Genomic DNA, 17,524 nt, shown 5'->3' on the forward strand with positions numbered 1-17,524 from the left:
CTGGAAGTGACTTTTTCTTCAATTAAGAGAAAACTGGATTTTGGATCTCAAAGTCCACATCTGTATGTTTCACTGATTTAGAAATACAAATTGAAAGAAGAGTCTCACCTTTCTTTTTTTCCCCTTCCCATAACTGTTTCTAGCCCTTTTCATTGCAAAGGTAGCCTTGAAAACACAAACTTACGGAAACCTATACCTATGGTAAAAATTAGAGCTGTTAAGAACATTATTTAAAAAAAACAAACATAATCAAAATTTCCAAGTTGTTTCTATTTTGAAGTTTGAAATGGACCAGTTTTTTGGGGAGAGGGAGAGTCAATTGTTTGTCTGAAATATTTTAATCAATATTTTTATTTAGATGTTATTGACACTTTTTGTTTACTAAAATCTGGGAATTTCAATAAATGAAAAAAAAATGTTTTTTGATAATGCTACAGCTAGTATGCAGTATAGTTGTAGCCGTGTCAGCCCCAGTATATTAGTGAGACAAGTTGGGCAAGGTAATAACTTTTATTGTACCAACTTCTGTTGGCGAGAGAGATTCGCTTTTGAGCCACACAGCACTCTTGATGCCTGAAGAAGAGCTCTGTGTGGCTCAAGAGCTTGCCTCTCTCACCAACACAAGTTGGTCCAATAAATGATATTCCCTCACCCACCTTGTCTCTCTGAAGTAGAGATTGGTCAGTTGGCAGCAGTTAAAATAAGAATCTGAGTTGGATATTGAACCTAAGAATAAATTGGAGTTTATAAAGAAGGAATCCTCTCACTAAGGTTATGTGTCCACATCAAAAGGTCTTCATGGGCTATCTTATCCAAGATAGCCTGAATCCAGGAAGGACAGCTAACAGTAGCAGTGAAGACAACCCAATGTGGACTTTTGAACAGCCTAGTGAGCCAAGTGCATACCCAGGGTCTATGCCATGCTTGGTCTACTTATGCTGAAGCCTGTGCTGTACTGTCTTCACTGTTATTGTTATTTGTGCTAGCCCATGCACAGCTTTTGCTATATAGACATACACTGAGTTAATCTGACTATTTTTGGTTTTGATTCTTTAATTGCTTGCTGTTGTTGTTTGGCTCCAATTAAAGTGAAAGGAGTTAAATTAAAAGTTATGGCTGGCTAACATATTTAGAGAGAAATAATTCTCTACTCTATGGTGCAATGGATTTTATGGATCAATGCTAAAAAACAATTCTGCTTTGCTTATGTTTTTTGTTGTGGTGGTAACTTGTACTAATTTGACAATTTTTAATTTTGGTGAAATAATTTTGTCTTCTTTCCAAACAACCTTCAGAAAAACCCTTATTCTTTTCTTTGGGCAATTATTCCATAAGATTGCCAACACCTTTTTTGGAGAGGGAAATCCACCACCCACGCTGAAATTTAGAATAATCCAACCAGTACTATTAGTGTACTTGTGAATTATGGCCCAAATTTAAACATTCCTTTTGTAAGCAAGCTAATGAAGAAGTTAACAGTTGTCTATACTGCCACCTGTCAGCTGACAGTATCCTGGTCAGGTCATGCGTTTAGGCCAGGGAATGGTCTAGAGACAGTGTTCATTGCTTTGGTTCTAACCTTCCTCTGTTCATTGAGAGGGAGATATAATTTCTCATACTGCTCTACCTCTGTGGCATTTGATAAGCAGATAATCTAATGTTGCTGTCCTGCTTCCAAGAGATTGCAAGGGTGAACAGAAATGCCCTTCAATAGCTCCTGTCTTTCTTGTCAAAATGAACTCCAGAGAGAAGTTACAGGGAGATGTCCTTTCACCTCCAGAATCCTCTTCTGTGGAATTCAGCAAGGGTCAATCCCCTCCCCCAACAGATTCAACTTCCAGATGAAGCTGCTGGAGAGAGTTGGTGAAACAACACAGCCTGAAGTACCTGTGTAATGCCGATAGACGGTTGGTGGGATTGAACTGGGGACCTCCCGAGCTTAGTGCATGAGCCTCTATGGCATGAACTAAAAGCCAGCTGGCTGTTAAGCAGACTCCTTTTATCTCTCTCTTTAAATGATCTTGGTGCTACTGGATCGGACAGCACACCACACCCAGGAGGTGTGTGGGTTACACCAGCACACTGCATCCAGCTCTCTCTATAGACATTATGTCAAATGCAAATAGCACCACCATGTGTTCTTGGCTGTATCATTTACAAGACACTATTATACTATAATTCATTCCTAGATCATTCTCTTCTGTAGTAATTAAAACAATAGTCTTTGCTGTGTCTCCAGCTTAATGTAATTTGTTTTATTCACAGCTTAAGTCATCTGCATCCCTGCAGCATACCCTGTACTCTATCTACCAAGCCATGCTGAGAGAGCAAATAAAGTGCATTTCAAGGTGCACAAAATTCCAGTTCAGGTTATTTCAAGTGAATAATATACTAAGTAAGGTCTACATACTTACTACATGCAGAGGGGAAAAATAATTCAGAAAACTCAATACTCCATCTCAAAGACTTCCTTCAGTGTACTCCATTTAAAGGGGAGGGATCTGGGCGATTGTAAAGGGGAGAGAGACAGGTAAGGCCAGGAAATGCCACAGAGCCATAGGCACTGCAGGAAAACCAGGCCCCATCCCTTCACTCTGGTGTCCTCTGAAGCACTGCTGCAGCTTCCTTTGCTTTACCCGCACAACCCCATTAGAAGCTGCACTGCAATTAGGTTTCATCCGGGTGACTCCACAATGGTTGAAGACATGGAGACCAGTTACTGTTGGATCTACTGGAAATATGTGAAGTACACGGGGGAGCATGTCATGGAGAACCCCTCCTGAGCTGCCTGCAACCCATCCCAAAGTAATTGAACACCAACTACGCCTTTCTTCTGTGTATCAAATGTCCTACTCTACATGTAAGAAGACAATCATGTCTGGATGAATCCTCCTAAGATAGTAAGCTGTGGAAAGCGAGCACTAAGCAAGACCATCAGTGTGACTTCTATGGGATTTTGAAGTTATATATGATGATCTGTCTACTCACTGTCCAGGATGGGACCTAAACTTCAAATATGAGGCCCCCTATCCTTTTTTTAGAATGATACTAGTCACCTACCAGAAGTGACATCTAGGTATACTTAGGGAGCAATACTTGGAGGAGAACCAAGTCTCCCTTGCAGTGAGCATCTCTGAGGACTAGATTTTGTCAGCTACATTGAGTACTACCAAACTATTCAAATAGTTTGGTTTCAGTGGAGAAGGTCTTGGAGTATTCAACATGAGTAAGGGTATCACAACCTGTCTCTGAATTATTAAATATTCTCTCTCATTTTTATAATGTTAAGTGTTTATGTTTTCTGTTTTAAAGTTGTGAATGGTCTTTCTCTGCTGATTCAACTCTGTATTTGAGCGGGGGAGATTAAAGTTAATCACAAAATAGTCTACTTTCTTCTGGATTAGTATTTTCTATTTTTTTTTTATGAAGGGTGAGTCATTTGACAACAGTTGTCATAAATGTTTAATGAAATGAGTTTTCTTACTTTAGAAGAACAAACTCAATGAATATTAACCTAAATAGATTATTAATAGTGACTGATATATATTAAGCTTTAGAAGCAAATAGTGAAGTTTTTCTCTCTTGCGTTTATTCATTTATTTATATATTATTTCCACAGATTGCATTGAGATTAAATAAAAATATTTCTTTGGTAGAATTACATTGTTACTTCAATGGCTTTGAAAAAAGATGGAATAACAACTATAGCTTGTATCAGGAAACACATTCCCCCGCCCCCCAAATAGCACAGATATAATTACCTGTCACATCTAACTCACCATTTCCTATGTCTTTTCAAATAGTACCACACTAGTATTGGCTAATCAGCAGAACAATAGCAGGCATACAAAGTGTTCTGAGAATGATAATGAAAATACCACATTCTGATTGTTCTATTAAAAATGTAGCAATTCATCATTTAGCATCATTAGTGGCTGATAACTGGGATTGTGTCTATGAGATCCTTTTGAGTTTTTATTGTATTTCAGTCAATAGGAAGCAATGGTTATCTGTAATAACTGTCTATATTAAAATTTAGAAACTGGCTGGAGAAAATGGGTAGTAATTTGGTGATTATTCATATTTCTTAAAATTCTGTAATATAGTAATTTATTATGCAAAATTAAATTAGAGTGCATAGAGCATATAGATTTTTCTGCTCTTTTTTATACTTCATTATGGCAATGATGCATGGCATATAATTTATAATACTGTAGTTTAATAATTAAAATGACTTTTCTTATTTTATTTACTAGTTTCTTCTTTCTGCAGCTTGTTGTAATTTTGCCTTATGATTAGCAACAAATCTTGCACAGCAGCACCTTCTAATAGAACTCAGCATGGACAATTTTCCATGCAGATTCAATCTCTGTCTAAATTCCACTAATCCCTTAATTATTCTCTGGGAAAATGATCAGATCCCTGTAGCGTTCCTGATGCACTGAGTATTTGAAAAGATAATAATGAGGCTCAGAGCAGCCAGAAATGTGGGCCTTGCACTTGCTCTTTGGCCTAGGTGAAAAGGGCCATACAAGGAGCCCGGTTGATCATTCACTGAGCCTTTGTGGTGACTAATATAGCTTCAGTCTGAGGATTGGAAGTGCCTTCATTAGCAACATGATGCTGACCTGCCCAGAAGACTTTTTGGTTGAGAAAGCAATGACACCTGGTCGAGCACAAGTTAGCTGACAGTCACTGTAGGCCCAATTCAGAGGTCTCAATTCAGGAAAGCACTTAAATACTTGTGTAAGCAGGGTCTGAATGAGTTCTACCCTGACAGCTAGCTGGCAGGGGGACAGACTTCAGAAGCACACCTACTCTGCATAGGTATCCAGCAAACAGGAGCTGTGTTGCTCAAAAGTGATCAACTTTGGCTGATGTTGGGTTACAAAACACTGTAGTATTGAATGCACGGCTAGTGAAATGGTGTTATCTATGTTGTTATCTCTATTGTATGAGTAAAGGGAAATAAAACTATGTTGAGCCTGTCATGATTGAGGGGTCACCGTCAGTTGAAAGAAACTCTTGAAGGCAGGGGCTCAAATGCCAAACTTCTGTGAAAGTAGAAAGAGGGCTAGGGCAGGCTGGGCCAGGCCGGGCCCCACCCCAGCCAGGAGATGTGGTGTCTCCCTAAGGGTCCCCAGTCTGGTTTAATCTGTTCCTCCCCACAGTTCAAAGACAAAGCTAGATAGGCTTTATTAGGAGCCTTTTGTTATTTTAAAGTGCTCAAATGAGACCTGAAATCACTTGTGGTGGGACAGCATTTCATAGAATCTCAGGGTTGGAAGGGACCTCAGGAGGTCATCTAGTCCAACCCCCTGCTCAAAGCAGGACCAAACCCAACTAAATCATCCCAGCCAGGGCTTTGTCAAGCCTGACCTTAAAAACCTCTAAGGAAGGAGATTCCACCACCTCCCTAGGTAACCCATTCCAGTTCTTCACCACTCTCTGAGTGAAAAAGTTTTTCCTAATGTCCAACCTAAACCTCCCCCTCTGCAACTTGAGACCATTACTCCTTGTTCTGTCATCTTCTACCACTGAGAACAGTCTAGATCCATCCTCTTTGGAACCCCCTTTCAGGTAGTTGAAAACAGCTATCAAATCCCCCCTCATTCTTCTCTTCTGCAGGCTAAACAATCCCAGTTCCCTCAGCCTCTCCTCATAAGTCATGTGCTCCAGCCCCCTAATCATTTTTGTTGCCCTCCGCTGGACTCTCTCCAATTTATCCACATCCTTCTTGTAGTGTGGGGCCCAAAACTGGACACAGTATTCCAAATGAGGCCTCACCAGTGCTGAATAGAGGGGAATGATCACATCCCTCGATCTGCTGGAAAAAACCCTATTTATACAACCCAAAATGCCATTAGCCTTCTTGGCAACAAGGGCACACTGTTGACTCATATTCAGCTTTTCGTCCACCGTAACCCCTAGGTCCTTTTCTGCAGAACTGCTGCCCAGCCATTCGGTCCCTAGTCTGTAGCAGTGCATGGGATTCTTCCGTCCTAAGTGCAGGACTCTGCACTTGTCCTTGTTGAACCTCATCATATTTCTTTTGGCCCAATCCTCTAATTTGTCTAGGTCCCTCTGTATCCTAGCCCTACCCTCCAGCGTATCAACCACTCCTCCCAGTTTAGTGTCATCTGCAAACTTGCTAAGGGTGCAGTCCACACACCATCCTCCAAATCGTTAATGAAAATATTGAACAAAACCGGCCCCCGCACCGACCTTTGGGGCACTCCACTTGATACCGGCTGCCAACTAGACATGGAACCATTAATCACTACCCGTTGAGCCTGACCATCTAGCCAGTTTTCTATCCACCTTACCGTCCATTCATCCAGCCCATACTTCTTTAACTTGCTGGCAAGAATACTGTGGGAGACTGTATCAAAAGCTTTGCTAAAGTCCAGAAATAGCACATCCACTGCTTTCCCCTCATCCACAGAGCCGGTTATCTCATCATAGAAGGCAATTAGGTTAGTCAGGCATGATTTGCCCTTGGTGAATCTATGCTGACTGTTCCTGATCACTTTCCCCTCCTTTAAGTGGTTCTTTCTCCACAGAGAGCTGGTCACGTCCTCCCCATACCGTGCTGCAGAGTGCAGCTGTCTGGGAGCTGACCTTGTCTGTGAAGACAGAGGCAAAAAAAGCATTGAGTACACTAGCTTTCTCCACATCCTCTGTCACTAGGTTCCCTCCCTCATTCAGCAAGGGGCCCACACTTTCCTTGACTTTCTTCTTGTTGCTAACATACCTGAAAAAACCCTTCTTGTTACTCCTATCTCCGGCTAGCTGCAACTCCAAGTGTGATTTAGCCTTCCTAATTTCACTCCTGCATGCCTGAACAATACTTTTATACTCCTCCCTGGTTATTTGTCCAATCTTCCACTTCCATTTCTGCCCAGCTTGCAAAGAGCTGAAAATCACTAAGAGACTGACCTGCAGAGGTCACAGCAGGTGGCAGCAGAAGGTGACTGACAGTTGGCTGATGAATAAGCAGCTGGCTAGGCAGGGAGCAGAACGAGCAGCTGGTGAGGCAGTCAGTGGAGAGGAACCGCGGCTGGCGAGGCAGCCAGCACAGGCAAGCAGGGTGCCTTCTTCCCCAGGTGGGAGATGTTCCTTTTCTGGGCCCCTCTCTGCTCTCTCACCATACCCCATTCACTGTGGTTGCCCCAGGGTTCAGAGGTGCATCTGATCCCAAGTTCACTGACATCAATGGAAAGACTCCCATTGACAACAATGGGCTTTGGATCAAGCTTCTAGTGGAACGCATGTTATCTAACCTCATCAGACCTGATTCTGCATTCTTTGAACTCCCCAAAATCCCATTGTATTCAGGCATTTCACACCATTATTGTTAATTAAGTAAACAAATCAATTAATTTACAAAGTCAAATAAATCTATTAATTAGATTTTTATCTTCAAAATTAGCAGTTTCTTCATGTTCTAAAACCTTTATCTTTTTAGGATCACAACAGAGACAATGTGTAACGGCTGATAGTGGGGGGGCACCATTTAAAGCAGTGGGTTTTCAAACTTTTTTATTTGAGCGCCCTCTTTGAGTTATAATTTTTGGTTGTTCCCTCCGCCAGATAAAAAGAGGTGAGTTGGGGGTGGAGGTGGCACTCCCTCCCCGAGTCCCACTGCGCTGAACCCCAAGCCACTTGGTGCCACTGTTCACCCCCCACCCCAAACATTCCTCCGCATCTCCGTAGTGGGGTTCACCCCACAGTTCGAAAACCTCTGATTTAAAGGTTCTGGTGATATGCAGCTGGGTTCAGAGCAAGGCATATAAAACTTGGCAGAAATCTGAGGGGCCTCTGACCCAGTTTGACCCCCCCCCCCATGTCTCACCTCTGATCACAAATGGTACAGACTCATTAAAAGATTCATGAACTAGATATTTTACATGTATCTGTTAACTTAAAAGCAAATTGCACAGTGCAGAAATATGGATTTTTTTTTACTGTGCTATTAAACATAGAAATCAATTTTGGTAGGGAAAACATTAGATACACAACTAGTCAGAAATTGAAATTTGTGCCAGTCCTCATATAAAAATTGGCCTTACAGAAATGTTGCACACAAACAATCAACATTTCAGATACCTTTACAAATAGGCATGTCATCTTATCTGCAGGTAGATTAGGTATTTTCCAAGTGGCTAGGAGGTGTCATGACCTAGACGATCACAGATTCTTTCTTCCTTTCTTAATAAAATGAACCAGATACTTTGACCTCTGGACACAGAACAGATAGGGAATGTACCATAGCAAGATAGCTTACCCACCCGGTCTTGTCCCCGACCTGAGAGAAGCAACTCTAGAAGTGAGAGGATATTTTCCATGGTCTTATATGTTTAAATGCTTTGCCATGCGAAATGAAGTCACTGGAAGGGTCTCCAGCCTTGGCCTCTCAGATGAGACTCTCAAAAGTTGGTTTCAAGGTTGCTAGTAGGTGTTTATATGCGGCCTGATCCAAATCCCTTGCAAGTCAATAGTTTTTTCATTCATCTGACTGGTTTTAGGCTCAGCCCACTGGGTTGTTGGATGGTAACAACTTTCACTCACTGTCATTCTGTGCTGGATTTAAATGGGTCAATTACCACTGAAAGAATCTGGGTGAATCTCACCCCCTCCCATCCCCATCCAGCCCCTTTACACTAAGTAAAAGGGCTAGAGCAATGTAAAGGGACTCTAAAAGCCCTGGATCTGGCCAGCAGAAGAATTATATCCCTTGGTTTTCCTCTCAGAATCCCCTTGCAAGCCTTGGTGAAAGCCATACCAGCGGTAGGTGGGGCATATCTGGGACGAGCTAACAGCACAGCTGAGGAGATTCTGGGCAACACCGTGGCCCACAGGACAAGCCAGGGAAGCTGTGTAATTTAAAACAAGTCCCCAAGACTGTCTTGGGGCCCGAGCATCTCAGAATCAGGAGAGTGCAAAGGTGTCTTAAAGCTACCTTAGCCTCCCCACCTCTCCCTGAAATCCCTATTTGCAAGTTTTGTTCTGTACTTCTTAGAGGCACAAAACAGAATCTCACCTTCCATCGCCTATTGCCAATCTGATTAGCTGGACAACTGACCAAGACCAAAACATTACATTGACTGAACAACATTGGCATACAATGTTGATGTTCAGGGTATATTTAAAATGATGTGTGCTGACTTATTTATTTTAGAATTAAATTGTTCCCTGGCACCAGAACATTCTCCAGAAACACTCAAGTGGGTTTAGGCTACAGCACAAGCGGATACCAGATCCAGTATTTCTCCCCACTGACCAAAACCACTGTGAATGAGAGGCAGAATATGGCTAGATATTTTGCCCTATACAACCATCTTATTTCACTGAATTTGAACAGAGGAAGAGATACCAAAAATGATAGAGGAAGTGGTGCCCAGCAAATGGACAGATGGAGATCAAGCTGACATAAAACCTGGAATATGCAGACAGCATTCCTGCAGCCCCAAAGGATTTAGAATGGCACAGTTTTGTGACATTGAGGAAGTAGAAGTGAGATCAGTGGCTTATTTTTAATGTTCATTGCATATATCCCTCTGCCTTTTTCGTGTTCTTGGTATACTTTGAACCAGATCACACACTTTGATAAGACTTGGAACTATAAATACACAGGACAGATATAATCTTGCACATAAGGAACACTTATTAATGTCACTGCATGATTAAATCTAGCTGTGGATGCTGGTGGGATTGGCAGAAAAGAGTTGGTTAAAATTGATGAAAACTCCAAATTAGTTATGATACTGAACTCCTTATTTAAAATCTGGTGTTAAACAAATAAAGAGAAGAATCTTGGACAGTTAGAAAATAAGGAAGATTGTACAAAATGTAAATAAGAAGACATAGACCAGTAGAGGGATAGCTCAGTGGTTTGAGCATTGGCCTGTTAAACCCAGGGTTGTGAGTTCAATCCTTGAGGGGGCTACTTAGGGATCTGGGGAAAAAATTTCAAGGTCCCTTCCAGTTCTAGGAGACTGGTATATCTCCAATTTAAAAAAAAAAAAAAAGAATATAGATTAGGGATGTGCAAACCCTAGACAATCCATTCCCAGGTCTGTCAATAGACAAATCCCTGATAGTTTGCTTGGCGATTGAGATTCCAACATGACAGGGATTATGGGACAGTCAAGGCTAGATGAAGGTTTGGCAGCTTTGTCTAGCCACAGGGATATCTGGGATCAGTGGAGCCTGGCCCACACCAAGAATAGCTTAAAATACTGTGTGGTGTTTACTGCTCTACTTCCACATTTCAAAATGTCATGAAAAATGTTTCTACATTTTTTCCTTGAGATCTATTTGTAACACTCTGCAGCTCAGTTATATGTACTGGAATCATCTGTTTCTGGAGGGAGGAATATTTTAACTGGAACTTCTTGAAAAGTTCAGAAATTAGGGACCAGTGCTCCTTTCAGTTATTCAAGTTGTATTTCCCACAGACATCCATTTTAAATAGAGCTGAATCTGAGCAAATATCTTTGCGGTTCCTAGTTTATAAGTATTTTTTTTCTGCAAAGTACTGTTTTTCACAAACATTCTAGAAGCAGCCTTTTTTATCTACTACACCATCCATATATATCTGAAACTCTTTGCATATAGTAGCCAATTGAACAAAATATCTCTTGCCTTACTTTGTTGCAGTGTATAAATACAGCAAATTAGATTCTGATTTCAGTTCCACTGATTTCAATCTAGAGCAACTTGAGATAAGCCAGTGTCACCAGTGTAAAACTGGTTGTGTGGGTAAATTCAGATACTGTATGACCCTATAATACCAAGAAATTCTTCTTTGCCAATCTAAATGACTGATTCCAGTGATCACAGCACAATTACTAGTAGAATTAAAGAAAAATAAACAGCATTTATTTTTATTGGAATACCCCACTACTGTACCATGTTATGCTACCAAACTGACTACCTACAAAGATACTATTACCTGAACTCCATCCCAGCTCCCACTGTCTGTGTTAATAAAAGAAACTAACTGAATTACTGAGGTGAGTGCCATGTCTTTAACACTTAGGTGAAGAGAAATCAGCACACTATTAAACAGATGCTCCCTGGTCCTGCAATTCACTTTGTGAAGGCATATCCTTGTGCTGCATAAGCACCATTGATTTCAGTGGAGCTCTGCCCAAGTGCAAGGATGAACTTGCATGTGGTCATTTGCCTGGTCAGGGCTACAGATTCTGATCCTTCAAAGATTTATGCACATGTTTAACTTTACGCACTGAGTAGTCCATAGGATTACTCAGAGAGTGTGTGTAATGTTAAGCACATGCATAAATCTTTGTAGAACTGGGAAAATAGTTTGTTTTCAACATTTTTGTCTGGCTGCAGGCCATCATACATAAGTGTTGATTATTTGTTAAATGTAATAGTTCTGAACATATTCAGACATAATCTATTACAGCTGCTGTCAATTCCAAAGCACACCAAAAAAAGAATAAAATGGTATAGCTGTGATTGTGGCTAGATCATAGCATACAGAGAAAACAGACAGATCAAGCATGCATAAAATTAAACTTGTTCCCCCCTTCTTAAAGATTTGTTTTACTTTTACCATTTCCCAGATGTTTGTTCTCTCAAAGCCATGGAACTTGGCTGGAATAGATAGAAAACCATAGGTATTAACTCAGCAGTCCACCTGTACACTGGGTAACTTCTTCAAGAGCACCTAAATGACATAGAAGCCTAAGTCCCTTTTTAGAGAGTGATTTAGGGCCTGATTTTCAAAGGCTTTTAGCGTCCTAAGATGCAGATAGGTGCCTAATGGAATTTTCAAAAGTGCCTAAGCCAGTTAGGTACATAATTCCCATTGCTCTCAAAGTCAAAGTTAAACTACAAAGTACCTAAGACATTTTTGAAAATTGGACTTAGGGTGCCAAGTCACTTACATGCTTTTGATAGCTTTCCCTGCCACCAATTTCAAGACTGGGACCTAGTTCAGAAGGGAGGGGTTTTTAGCACTTTTTTGTATGTTCCCAGTCCTGACTAAAGAGGAGTCAGTGAGGCCAAAGAGATGACTCCTGGGAGATTAGTGATCGTGTGTGGATTCCCTTCCTTATAAATAATGGTTTCAGTATAGCCCTGGAGCTCAATCCTTCTGCTGGAGGATGAATAACTTCCATAGGCTCCACTAAGCATTATATCCCTTCAGTGTGGGATTTGGAACACAAAGCTTGCATTTTTTTCAAGTGAGTAGTGATTTTGAATGCCTGCATTTTGGTGCCAAACTTGAAATACATTAAAGAAGCTTGATTATCAAAATGTGATGAGTAAGTGCCCTCTGAAAACAAGGCCTCTCTGCAGTTTCCCATACTGAAAATCCAAAAACTGAGCCACCCAAAATTTCTAGTCACTTTTGAAAATTTAAGTCCATCTCAGTATTTAGAAAAACTCATGCATCTTTGACTGATTCCAGTGATCACAGCATAATTACCTGTAGAATAAAAGAAAAATAAACCATTGTTGTTTCTCTACAAAAATCCCTACCCATGCTCAAGTAAGTGTTCTGATGCCTGGATCCAAAATCTGCAACAGTTCTATTGGGAGTTCATCTTCTCCTGACTGATCGCACTGGTGGCTCTGCCTGTCTCCAGCACTCCGGACCTTCAGCTACCACCACCACCTGGGACCCCCAATCCATTCAAGCTTCACAGAGTGGTGAGAATCCATCTCTCTCTCTGTCTCTCTCTCTGTCAGTATAGCCTTCTGACCCGGCCTTGTGTGATCAGTTAGTTTTCTAAACCTGACTTTTAGAATCAAATTTAAGTTAGATTTAATATTATAACTGTTTTGTTTGTTTGGCTCCCCTATGGTTATTACCTGGCAATAAATAATTTTCATGGTTAGGCTGGTTGCTTCTCTCTCTCTCTCTATCTCTGTCTCTCCCCCTCGTGGGTGTTCTTTGGCTTCCTCATTTGCTCTTCAGCAACGCTCCTCATACCTAAGCTAAAGATCCCTGCAGCGCCCAAAACCCCTTTGGGATTTGCTCATCAAGTGGGTTACAATCAGAACAATTGTAACGTGAAAGTGAGGATAGGGACGTGCTGAACCTGGAACATATGAGGGTGGCAGCTTGGAAGTGCTGCTCAACCCACTCTGCTGAGTCCAGGGACATATAAGGGTGGCAGATTGAAAGTGCCTGCTCAGGCATTCTCTATTCCAGTGCCCATGGAGGTGCTGTTCGACCCAGCCTGCTGAATCCAAGGGCCTATGAGTGTGGCAACTTGGAAATGCTGTTTGACCCAGCCTACTGAGTCCAGGGACATGCTGATAACTACTGAGCTGGGTGTGTGCAGATGTGGGTTCATTAACATCTGGAGCAGAGATCCCCCATGATGCAGTGCTTCGCTGCTTTTCTGGTCCCAGAGTTCAGTGCAGTACTTGCCTTGGAATCTCTGTTCTCCATTCTGTATGCTAATGGAGATGCCTCCCTGTCCCATCTTCTATGCAAATGAGGTTAGAGGAGTTTCCTTAATCCTGTCACCCTTGTCCCAGGGGTTTAGGTGTGTCTCCCACTGCCTTTTCATTGCTTTTTGTACGTCTTTCTTCTGATCGGTTTTGGTTCAAGCAGAGGCTGGGGGGAGGAAGTCTTTTGTGAGTCATACAGGCTGGATACTGCGCCGTGGTTCCCCACGAACACAGAGCTGATAGGTAACATAGGTGAACTATGGTTTGGAAAGCATGGTAGAGAGAATGAGCTCTTCTTTATTACTTGTGACATTGCTAAACACTTCCATCAATCAGTGTTAATATATGGAATGACTCTCACATTACGTATCAAGGTCAAAGCTCCTTGGCATCACCTAGTACAAATGTTGTGTACAGTTTGAGGTTTCTCAGTTGCAAATGCTGCAGCAACCAAAGACTCATAATTTATTGTGAGACAGCATTAGATGAGGTGGACTCTGACACTATGCAAATGCCTACTTCTGATTTAGCATCATTGCTTCTGAAGCCATATGAAAATGCAACTAAGGAATGCACTGCAGGATCTTCAAGCCTTAAGCAGATAATTTACATAGCAAAGACACTTCAAAGGAAGACCAAATCTTTCATTTTATTGGTATTTGTGATATTGAGCACCATACATACTATTTTGAATTGGTTTAAATCTATGAAGGCTTTACCTGAATACCTGTGACCAATTTCTGTTTGACTTTCACTTTACCTCTTTGCTTTGACCATAATTCCAGATTGAAAAAAATCAGTCTATTCCCCATGGCAGTTTTCCTGAATTACAGTGACAGCTACTGTCATAAGTTCTTGAGCACACACAGTTGAAGGGTGAGAAGAAAGAAACTACAAGGGCTTATTTTACAGAAATGGTTACTACAAAAAACCAAACATTTGGTGCATTGGTAGTGACAGACAGTACTCCGGTGGTCCGACTGGTCTAGAAAACTTAAATGTCATGTTTGGGAAGAGTGAGAGAACACCAAGAGTATCCCATTTTAACTGTCTCAACTCTCAGGCCTCTGCTGAGCAAATGCTGGCACCTAACATTTGTATAAAATAGTGACCTGATGAAATTGCCTCAGGAGGATAGGTATTTGGCCCATTCCATCTGCGGCTGCTTTTTATTAGCTGGGATGCTCTCCAGTCTATTTTAGTTAGAGAGAATTTTTAACATGACTGTTGATGATAGTAGGTGGGCCAGTAGCCATGGGAAAGTTTTTCAGTGCTGAATAGTTCCTAGCTTTCTCCAGGAGCAGGCCTCTATAAGTCTGCCCTCCAACCAAAAGTGATGGCAGTGGTACAAGAGAATATGCCCCCCTCACTTAGGAGTGCAGTCACTTTGAAGGTAGCAATTATTTCTCTCTCTTATATGTGCAGACAAACATCAGCCTTGAATGCTTGGCTTGCTATTGGGGTGTATATCGGGAGGTAAATACATCCATTTTACCCCCCATTTTCTAAAAAGGGAGTTTGGGGCAGGGATGCTTTTGGACCCTTCTGGAATTGCTGAAGGGGAGTCTTGTAAAAATGTTGACAGAGCTGCCTTTCCCTATCATTGTTGACACTTGTGGCCTGCTTTTAGACAAACCATAACCTAAACACTGAGCACCGTATTTATGGGCTTTATGGGTTTTTGGCCCATGCAGACAATATTGTCACCTGTTATGTTAATTCTATCCATGGAGAATATTCAGATAATACAAAACAGCCTTAGATCCCGACTACGCTAGAATATTGAGACATGGAATGATTTTAAAAATGGTTAGAGAACTTGCATAGACCAAAGAACATTGTTTTCCAAAGCAGTTCACACAAATGTGATTCCAACCTTATGGAAGCAAATCTTCCCAGAATGGCTTTGGCTGATCTACACAAGCATTTAATCCATTCTTCAAATCAGTGCTTTGTACCCAGAGTTAATTACAACACTTTCTGGCATGGCAAGGCAGTGGCACAAACAAATAATGCATAATGGCATCAATACTTCCAGTTCTGGGGTTGCAAGATGGAACTGTCATGGATAGAGGCTCCCAGCAGTAGGTAGCAGGGACCTGAAGTCAATAGGACCATACACAGTGTGTCAGATTAAACACTTGGGACTTAAAAAGTCTAGATTGTACAACCCTTCCCTACACAGACGAGCACTTGCTCACAGAAATAGTCCCATTGAAGCAATGGGTCTAATTAGGTGAGGAAGTAATCCCCAAGGTGAGTAAGGGCTCACAACCTTGCCTTGTGTGAGTTGCTTTTGTGAAAAGCCTGTGATGTGTAGACTGTAGCCTTTTATTTTATTTAAAGTGAATGTAGTGAGGTTGTATTCCAGCACTATGGGTTTGGCTCCGGTTGCTACAGTTTCAAGCTCAACATAGTGAAATTACCTCTGGTGCTTTTCTCAAATTTGGAAGCTCTAGGAACACATGAAGTCCAAGGATAAAGGACACAGACATAATCACGAGTACAAAGTGTTATTTGTACAAGTTTTATTAAAACAATAAAGTTACAATTACCCTGCATCTAAAAATTCTATAAAACCTATGCAATAATTATAACTGTAGTCATGCTCTCTTCCTCAACAATATTCCAGGGTGCGATGGACCTTTCACCAATTGATCATTAGTAGAGGGATAGTTCCTGCTGGAGTTTTTCCCATGGGTATTCCCACTTTTACCCAGCCAGGGAATCTTTATATATTGTAATTCTAACTACGCCTAATACTTTATGAATATGAATGAAGGTGTCATCCCTCTTTTCCTTATCTGTACTTCCACACCCCATGAATATTGGGGTGCCCTGTTGTTCATAGGTTTTTTGTAGTTTATTTTATTCTTATTAGCATTTACAATTGCATGCATCCTGCAGTCAAGGCAGACATTCAAAGATGTTACAATTAGTTGTTTTGTGGGTTTGGACACTATATAGCAGTCTATTGCAATAACCTATTGGCACATCTTTACTGTAATCTTGTAAACTTTGGGGCATATGGTCATTCCTAGGACACCCACTCATGTCAAGCATTCTTAAGCCTATGGTCTGGTATAGCTAAGCTACAATTATACAGGTCTCAATCTGTCTGTGGGCCTTGTGTTTTAGCCATGCTTTACTTATATACCTAACCACAGTCATCACTTACAATCCTATACTTTTATAATTCTACAACTTCAACCTATTTAGCATACATTGATTGTATATGAAATAGCATGTAAATTGGCCATAACATCACATAGCACAATGGTAAATGGATGATAAAATGAACTAATGGGTTACAAGGCCTACTGAGTATTTCAATAGCATTAACATTTACAGTGTCGGGAAAGTTTTGAATGTGAGCTGACTCATTTTAATTGAGTGGGTGTTTTAGACACACACATGCTGCATAGTTAGACATTCCTCTCTCCTTCTCCCTCTTTTTATTAACTGTTCCTTTGTCCTGCCACAAATGTAATCAGAGGCCATTAGGGCAACTCACTCTCAAGCTCAGATATTGAAAAATGTAGTAAATGATCAAAGCCCAGGGTCAGTGTAAGCACCTGGCTGGCTTTGATCACCATCATTAGCTATGACAAGCAGGGATCCTCCTGTCCTCCTAGAACAGTGTTCGTGCTTGTAGTATATTTATTTTGGCCTCATATTGAGTGTAAAAGTAGACTTTGTGGTAAAACCTGCAGCATCCTGTTGGGAAGTCAAAGTACCTCAAAGCAATCTGAATGGATTGTAAAAACCCTGAAAACAGAAAATAGAGTCTGATGTTTTAGCCCACAATGTCCTTATCAAAATACCTTTACAGAAAATCATCATCATCATCATCATCATCATCATCATCATCAGAATTAATAATAAATTAATAGCTGAAAGAGTGGTAAAAAGCAGTAGATTGAAAACAGAAAGAAAATAACTAGTTTGCAGTCTGTTTTTCAATAATTCCATCGTGTTGGCTTGCTCTTCTTTATATGTTCAGCAATTTTTTCTCACTTCTTAATCTCCATGGTATAAAAGCAAGAAACGCTACAGTAGCCTGTTATGGACTATTTTTCCAATAGGG

The sequence above is a fragment of the Mauremys reevesii genome, linkage group 3, assembly GCF_016161935.1.
Source record: "Mauremys reevesii isolate NIE-2019 linkage group 3, ASM1616193v1, whole genome shotgun sequence".
NCBI lineage: Eukaryota > Metazoa > Chordata > Testudines > Geoemydidae > Mauremys > Mauremys reevesii.